Here is a 7470-nt window from a genome sequence, read left to right as displayed (position 1 = left end):
TAATTTTTTCAATTATGCTTTGACAAGGAGAGCTATATGAGGATGCATCTTTCTCAATTTTTGTTTTACTTGTTTGGCTCCTGGAGAGACATTTAGGTAATGCATTATAAGAGTTGGATCCAATCCTGGCATGTCTGCATATGGCCAGGCAAAATTGATTTGTCATCTTTTGAAAAATTCAAGATATTTTTGTTGTTCTTATTCTGATAGAGAGGTTGTCGGATGTAGAATCTTTGGTTGATCTGTTGTTCCAATGTTGACTGACTCTGTTGGTTCAATCAGTATAGATGATCTCTCTTGATAATATTTAGGTAAGGTGTCAAATCTTCCATCTTCTGGTGCCTCGAGGAGGTTTTCACTATTACATGCATCCTTTTTTTTTACTTTTCCTTGGTCTAATGTTGCCAATAAATGGTTTTCAGCATTGACCAAATATTTTTTTCTTTATTTTTACTTTTGCGACTGGGAGATTTGGCACCCACTTGACTGGAATATGTGTTAGCAAAATCTCTGGTGGATGTTGTTGTGGGCTCAATTGCATTGAGGTATAAGGCAATAGCGTGGTCATTAGGAAGGGTATCAATTTTAGTATGTCCTTCATTATCCCAATCAATAAGTTCATGATGTATTAAATGTAAGGGATCATCGGGTTGAGATGTTTCAAAGGCATTAAGGGTCATGATAGAAATGTCGAAGTCTTCAATATGTATTTCCATGTCTAGGACGTTACTCTCATCAAAATGACCTCTCGCAAGTAGTTCTTGATCGTTCTCGATTGAATCCAAGTCGACTGAATGTGATTCTAATTCAAGTGATCTAGTTCTTGACACTTGTTCTACATACGCATGAACTACATTGACACTCGCATCTTTTTCTTAGCAGTTTTCTTCAGCTGATTGTTCAGAATGATAGGAATCCCATTCCCATTCATTGGAATTTGTCTCACTAGCAGCTTGCAATCTACAGATTTGTTCATATAGATTTTGGTTTGTTTCTTTTGTTTTCCTCGCTATCTCTTTTCTTCTCTCATATTCGGCTTCTTTTGGGCTGATAGTTAGTTCTACTAGTCTTTCTATTAGTTCTTCTTGCCTTATACCAACTTCTTGTCTATTTAGATTATAAGTTGACTCTATTTGGGAAATGTCATTATTTTGTCTTTCTTGCTGATTAGAAGCTCTCTCTTCTTGTGATCTTATGTTTTTTTGTTCTTGTTGTTTGATAGATGATTCCTCTATTTTGATTGGAAGTTTCTCTTGTCTTCTGTCATGTTCATCTTTTTGTTGCCTAGATGTTTCTTCTTGTGGAGTAACTTGTCCATACCCTAAGCCTTGTTTGTCTTTACCCTGCCGAGTATGAGGTTGTATGGATTCTAAAATACCGTCTTTTCTTTTTCCTATAGGACTCATTCCAGTGTATCCCATTTTCTGAAGGAGGCTAAATCCTTTTCCATATTTTTCTATAGGTATTCTGACATTATTGATTTTTTAATGAACCTCTTCATCTTTAAATAGCCATTGTAGCACATCTTTGTCCTCTGTTTTGTCTGATAATGTCCCAGCACTAACAAATGCTCCATCAAATATTTGAAGAGGTTTTACAATTGGTTGTGGTTTTGAGCTTGATGGTTTATCATAAGATTTAGGAGAAAGGGGTAACTATGCCAGTGAATATTCTATGTTCCCTTGATCCCTCAACTGTATCTGCTTTTCAAAACTTGACAAGATTGAGGAAAATGATTTTTCCTTGGATTGTGTGCTTGAAGAGGATGCCTCTCTATTATGTGGAATAGTGACCTCTTGTGCCAGTTTCAAATTATTACAATATTGGAATGCATTCGAGTCTACTAAAATTGTGATTTCCTGCCCCTTGTATGAAAACTTCAGGCACTGGTGATAAGTTGAAGGAACAACTTGTATGTCATGAATCCATGGTCTTAGCAAAAGTATGTTGTATGATAAATCTAGGTCTAGAACTTGGCATGCTATATTTTTTTGCAAGGGTCCTACTCTGATTGGTAATACCACAATTCCTTTGGAGGAACGCTCTTCTTCATCATATGATTTGATTGTGATCTTTTTACGGGGATCAACTGCATCTTCAGAATAACCTAAGGTGAGAACAAGACTTAATTAGAAAATATTCAAGCCAACTCCTCCATCTATTAGGACATGTTTAACGTGTGTTTTATGAATAAGGACTTCAATATGCAAGGGATACTTATGGGGATGTTGCAAGGACATATCATCTTCATCTGTGAATGATAAGACATGAGGCATTGTGAGGTGTCCCACCATAGTTTGGGATGGGGGGCACCAATTAATGTGATGCTAAAATGTGTGTCAATAGAAACAAGCATACACATATATGAGACAATAAAACATAAGTAGGAAGAAAATACAAAAAGCTAAATTAAAGATGCAAGACAATAACTTCCTTTCAAATGTCCCATCTTCCTCTACTCTTGAGGACCTTGAAGGTTGTAGAATTGTTGGCTCTCAGCAGAGCAATGAGCTCCAATAGTGACAACTTAAGAGTTGAGTAGCTACTTGATCATGATTGATTATGCAAATGATATGAGATACATGATGATTGATGTATGATTTAGCTAGAATGATCTATTCAAGCTACATGATTTGATATAAAGAAAACTAGATTAAGACGCTATGATTAATCCAAATTAATACTTATGCTAGATGATATGAATTCAAATGCCTATAAAAACAATGCAAAAACTATGAATGCAAGGGATCTTTATTACTCCAAAATGAGGGGTATTTATGTTAGAGTAATCGGGTCTTTACTTGATTAATTAAATAACATTTGTTTAATTATTTAAGTTCCCTTTATCTCTTTTACACTTAAGCTAACGTTAGGTGCATATTAATTAATTCTTTTATTAATTATTATGTGCAAGCTTAGGTTTTCCCTTTTAGGGTTTCTTGACCTATTAGAGGTTAATTTTCTTTTCTTTGTATCATTATTACATTACACATTTTTGGTGAATATTGAGCTCTCATCTTTTTGAGCATATTTTTGTGTATTTATTTTTTCTTTGTTGTTTCCTTGCTTCTCTTTGTAGCAGGTTTATTTCAGCTTGCAGAGATCATTTGGGCTCCTGTGGTGTTGTATTTCTCAACTCTCACATGGTATCAGAGTTTCAGATCTGCAACTACCTGTTCTTGTTTTGAGTTTTTTGCATTGGAAGCAAATCTGGGGTTTTTCAAAAGTTTTTTATGCACCTAGGGATAGGCCTTTTTTCTGAGCACTTTGGGCCTAAACAGACCTCACCATCGTGCTCAGAAGGCCCAAAAACCCCTATGGTCATAAAAACTTGACCATTTTTTACTCCTGAGCCTCAGGGTATTTTTTCTTCAGTACCAGGTCGTACAGCCCTGGCACGCAGTCTGAGAAAAAAATTTCAAAAAAATTATTTTTTGCCTTTTTACGACATGCAAGCCGAATTTTGATTTTTTATTAAAAAAATAAAAAAATAAAAAATCATTAAAAAAGAGCAAAATTTTTTTGGGGGTTTCTTGCAAAGGGGTCCCCGTCCCCCGCCAGCCTGACAGTCTGGTCGTCGGCCCTGTCAGCACGAGCCTCGCCGTTGGCCCCTGTTCCCCACCCACCGGCAGCCTTCCCACCTATTGGCAGCTCCACCCGCTGGCCACTGCTGCTTCGCCTATCAATCACCGCAGCCCCGCTACCACCCTCCTCCGTTACTCCACCATCGAAGCGCCGCCCACGGACCACCTCCGCTCGGACCTACCACCAAACCGCCTCCCTCTTACCTATTTAGGGGGGGTTGGTTTTTTCTTCATAACTTAAGCATACAGAGTCATTATTTCAAAAACAAATAGACATCAAAAATCTGGTTCCAAGCCAGACCTCGTGGTGTTGGAATTTTTTTTTCCAATTTTGTTGTTTGACTGTACCTTTTTCCAGTCAAAGTGGGGTCTCTTTTCTGCACTTCCAGGGCCGTAGAATGGGGCAAACGAACTCCATTTTTCAAAAATGAATAGGCATTGGAAAGCTCTCAGCATGCTCTATTCAGATATATGATCTTATTTCTCAGATTTTTCATCAAGTACATGAGATTTCAGTTTGAATTTTTTTTTCTTATGCACTACTTCCTTCTCATCAGTATGTACTAGGGTTTGGGTTTATCTCTTGTGGGGGGTGTTTTTTTCTCATTTTCTATCATTTATATCATAAATCTAGAACACCAAAACTCTCAAAATAAACAAACTCTTCTGCATCTTTTGTCTATTCCGAAAGATCACATAATAAAAAAAACCACAAGCAGGTGTAGGTGCAAAGTTTCATGGCAAATCTTTCAATTGAGTTGTTGACATCACACAACTATCACACCTAGAAGCCTCGCATCATGAGGCTTCTCTAGGAATGAGGGTTGTGGTCTTATTTGGATGAGGTTCAGCCTCTATTGTAGCATCCTTATAAGCTTCTTCAACACAGAAACAAGATGGATGAGTCCATGGGTTTTCTCTCTTTACATGTTTCTGACAGTCTTTTGTTTCACCTTGATGAGTTGCTCACTCCTCGCGCTATGTGGTTGAAGTTTGAGTCTCTCTTCGGGAGGGTTAAGGAGATCGAGGCATTACAAATTGAGGCAGAGTTGGTTTCCTTGTCACCTGATTCCTTTCCCACCATTGAGGATTTTTTGAACAAATTCAAGACTACCAGATATGTTCTCGAGGGGTGTGGAAAGATCAAAACAGACATAGAGTGCATTCACTTGATCCTTTCGAAGCTTCAGGGTCATTTTTAGTTTTTTGCCTCTGCTTTCTACTCCACCATGGATGGCTTGGGTGCTCATTTCACCATGCCTACCTTTGATGTGTTTTGTGAGCATTTGTCTCATGAGCAGTCTCACCTTTCTCAGCTAGACATGCTCTCAAGGTTCAAGAACAAAGCATTGGTTTCTCAGTCCTCTAAGGAGAAGCAAAAGCGAAAACTGAAGCCAAAGAAGAATTTTGTAGGCAGTGAGCATTCTTCCAAGCCACCTCCTAAGTCTGACTCTAAACTATCCTTTCCTTCAAAACATGGGAAATCTTCACAGTCTAGTGAGTCTTCCTCCAAGACTAAGAAGAAATCAGGAGATACTTGCAGTTTTTGTGGCAAGGAAGGACATCTAGTTTTCAGGTGTTGGAAATTCTTAGAGGCTTTAGAGGAAACCATGCAACAACATCACATCTCCTCACCTTAGGCATCTTCTCCTTCCACGGGGAAAGGTCATGCTCTCACTGCTCGAGCTTTGACCTATGGATCCACTTGGATTTTAGATTCTGACACTTCTCACCATATGACTCACACTTAGCAGTTGGTTACATCTCTTGCCTCTTGTGGTACTTCACAGATTGCAGTGGGTGACTCAGTTCAGCTTTATATCTTGGGTTCAGGTTTTGTCTCTTTGGATGGGGGTTCTCTACAAGATGTTCTGGTTGTCCCTAACATCTCGATGAACCTCTTATCCATTTATTAGATTTTTCATTCCGGCTCTAGTAAGACAGTTGAGCTCTCACCACATGATGTGGTTATTTGGGACCTTCATGACTCTGATTTGGTTGTGGCTACTGGGAGTGTTGATACTGCATCTCATCTTTAAAGAATTGATGGATTTGGACCATTTGCAGGTGCAGGTTCATCTCTTATAACACATGCAGATTCAATGAGTAAGCTTTGGCATGAGCGCTTGGGCCATGTCAATTACAGATAACTTTAGCAGATGAGTACACAGGCACTTGTTCTTGGGCTCCCACAGATTTCCTGCACTGATGGTGTTTGTCATGGTTGTGTGCTTGGCAAGCATCACAAGGATCCCTTTCTGAAGGGAAGAGCCCCTCATGCTTTGGCACCTTTGGAGTTGATTCACAATGACCTCATGCAATTCCCTACTCCTTCTTTTTCTGGGGCCAAGTATGTACTCACTTTTACTGATGACTTCTCCAGATGCACATGGGTGTACTTTCTTAAGTACAAGTTTGATGTCTTTGATTCATTTAGAATCTTCAAGACATTTGTAGAGAAGCAGTATGGTTGTTCTATTCGGCGAATACGTACAGATAATGGGGGGGAGTATGTGAATCAAGATTTCAGATATTTTTGCACTGAGCATGGTTTGCAGCATCAGTTTATTGTTCCCTACACCCCTCAGCAAAATGGTGTCGCTGAGCGAAAGAACAAAACTTTACGGGAGATGGTGAATTGTATGATTCAGTCCAGGTCCATGGATTCGTCTTTTGGGGATGAGGCAGTCAATTGTGCCAACTACATTCAAAATTAGATGCCTCACAAGGCAATTTGACATATGACTCCTGAGGAGGCTTGGTCTCATGACAAGCCTGATGTTTATTTTTTCTGAGTATTTGGCAGTGAGGCATGGGCATTTATTCCTAATTCTCAGAGGAAAGCAATGGAGTGGAAGAGCCGACCCCTCATTTTTGTTTGCTACTGTGAGGATGTTAAGGCATACGAGTTGTTTGATCCTGATTCCAAAGGGGTCCTATTTCGACGGGATGTTCAGTTTGATGAGTGCCTTCCCATAGTGGATACCCTATCTCCAGTGTCTACTCCTCTGCCTACTCCTCCCACTACATCTCTTCAGGATTATTTTGAGGATGATTCTAATGATGTTTTTGATGATCCACCATCCCCACCTCCACCTGCTCAACCTCAAATGCCCAAGTGGGCTCGCTTTACTATTGAGGCGGCAGGATCTATGGCCGATGATCCTTCAGTTACTCGTCGCACCTGTTCTCATACTAAGGGTTCTATTATTTTGAGTCATGCCATTTCAAATGATCCTCAGAAGTTTTCAAAGGCTACAAGATACCCTGAGTGGGATTGTGCTATGGAGGAGGATTATTCTTCTTTGATGATGAATAATATTTGGGATCTTTCTCCTCTTCCTAAGGGTAGAAAGATGGTTCAGTGTCACTAGTTGTATCGCACTAAGTAATCTACTGATGGTTTGATTGATAAGCACAAAGCACGTCTTGTTGCGAAGAGTTTCTCGCAAGTTGAGGGTATTGATTACTCTGAGACATTTTCCCCTATCGCCAAGATGAATTCTATTCGCTTTGTACTCTCCTTTGCAGCTTCTAGGGGATGGCTCATTTTTCAGATGGATGTGAAGAGTACCTTCTTGCATGGAGACCTATAGGAGGAAATCTATATGGAGTAGCCTTAGAGATTTGTGCGGGATAGTTATTTGGTTTGCAGACTTTGATGTTCATTGTCTAGTCTCAAACAGGCCCCTCAGACTTGGTATGAGAAGATGGACTCTTTCTTGCTCTCCACTGGTTTCACCCGATGTCATTCTGATCACACAGTGTACATTCAGCTTCTTGAGGGTGAGATCCTGATTCTTGTGCTATATGTTGATGATCTCCTCATCACAGGTAGCTCATACTCTATGATTTAGCATGTTCAGTGAGCTTTGATGGACTAGTT

Source organism: Cryptomeria japonica, chromosome 7, assembly GCF_030272615.1.
Source record: "Cryptomeria japonica chromosome 7, Sugi_1.0, whole genome shotgun sequence".
Classification (NCBI taxonomy): Eukaryota; Viridiplantae; Streptophyta; class Pinopsida; order Cupressales; family Cupressaceae; genus Cryptomeria; species Cryptomeria japonica.
This window is presented reverse-complemented; position numbering follows the sequence as displayed.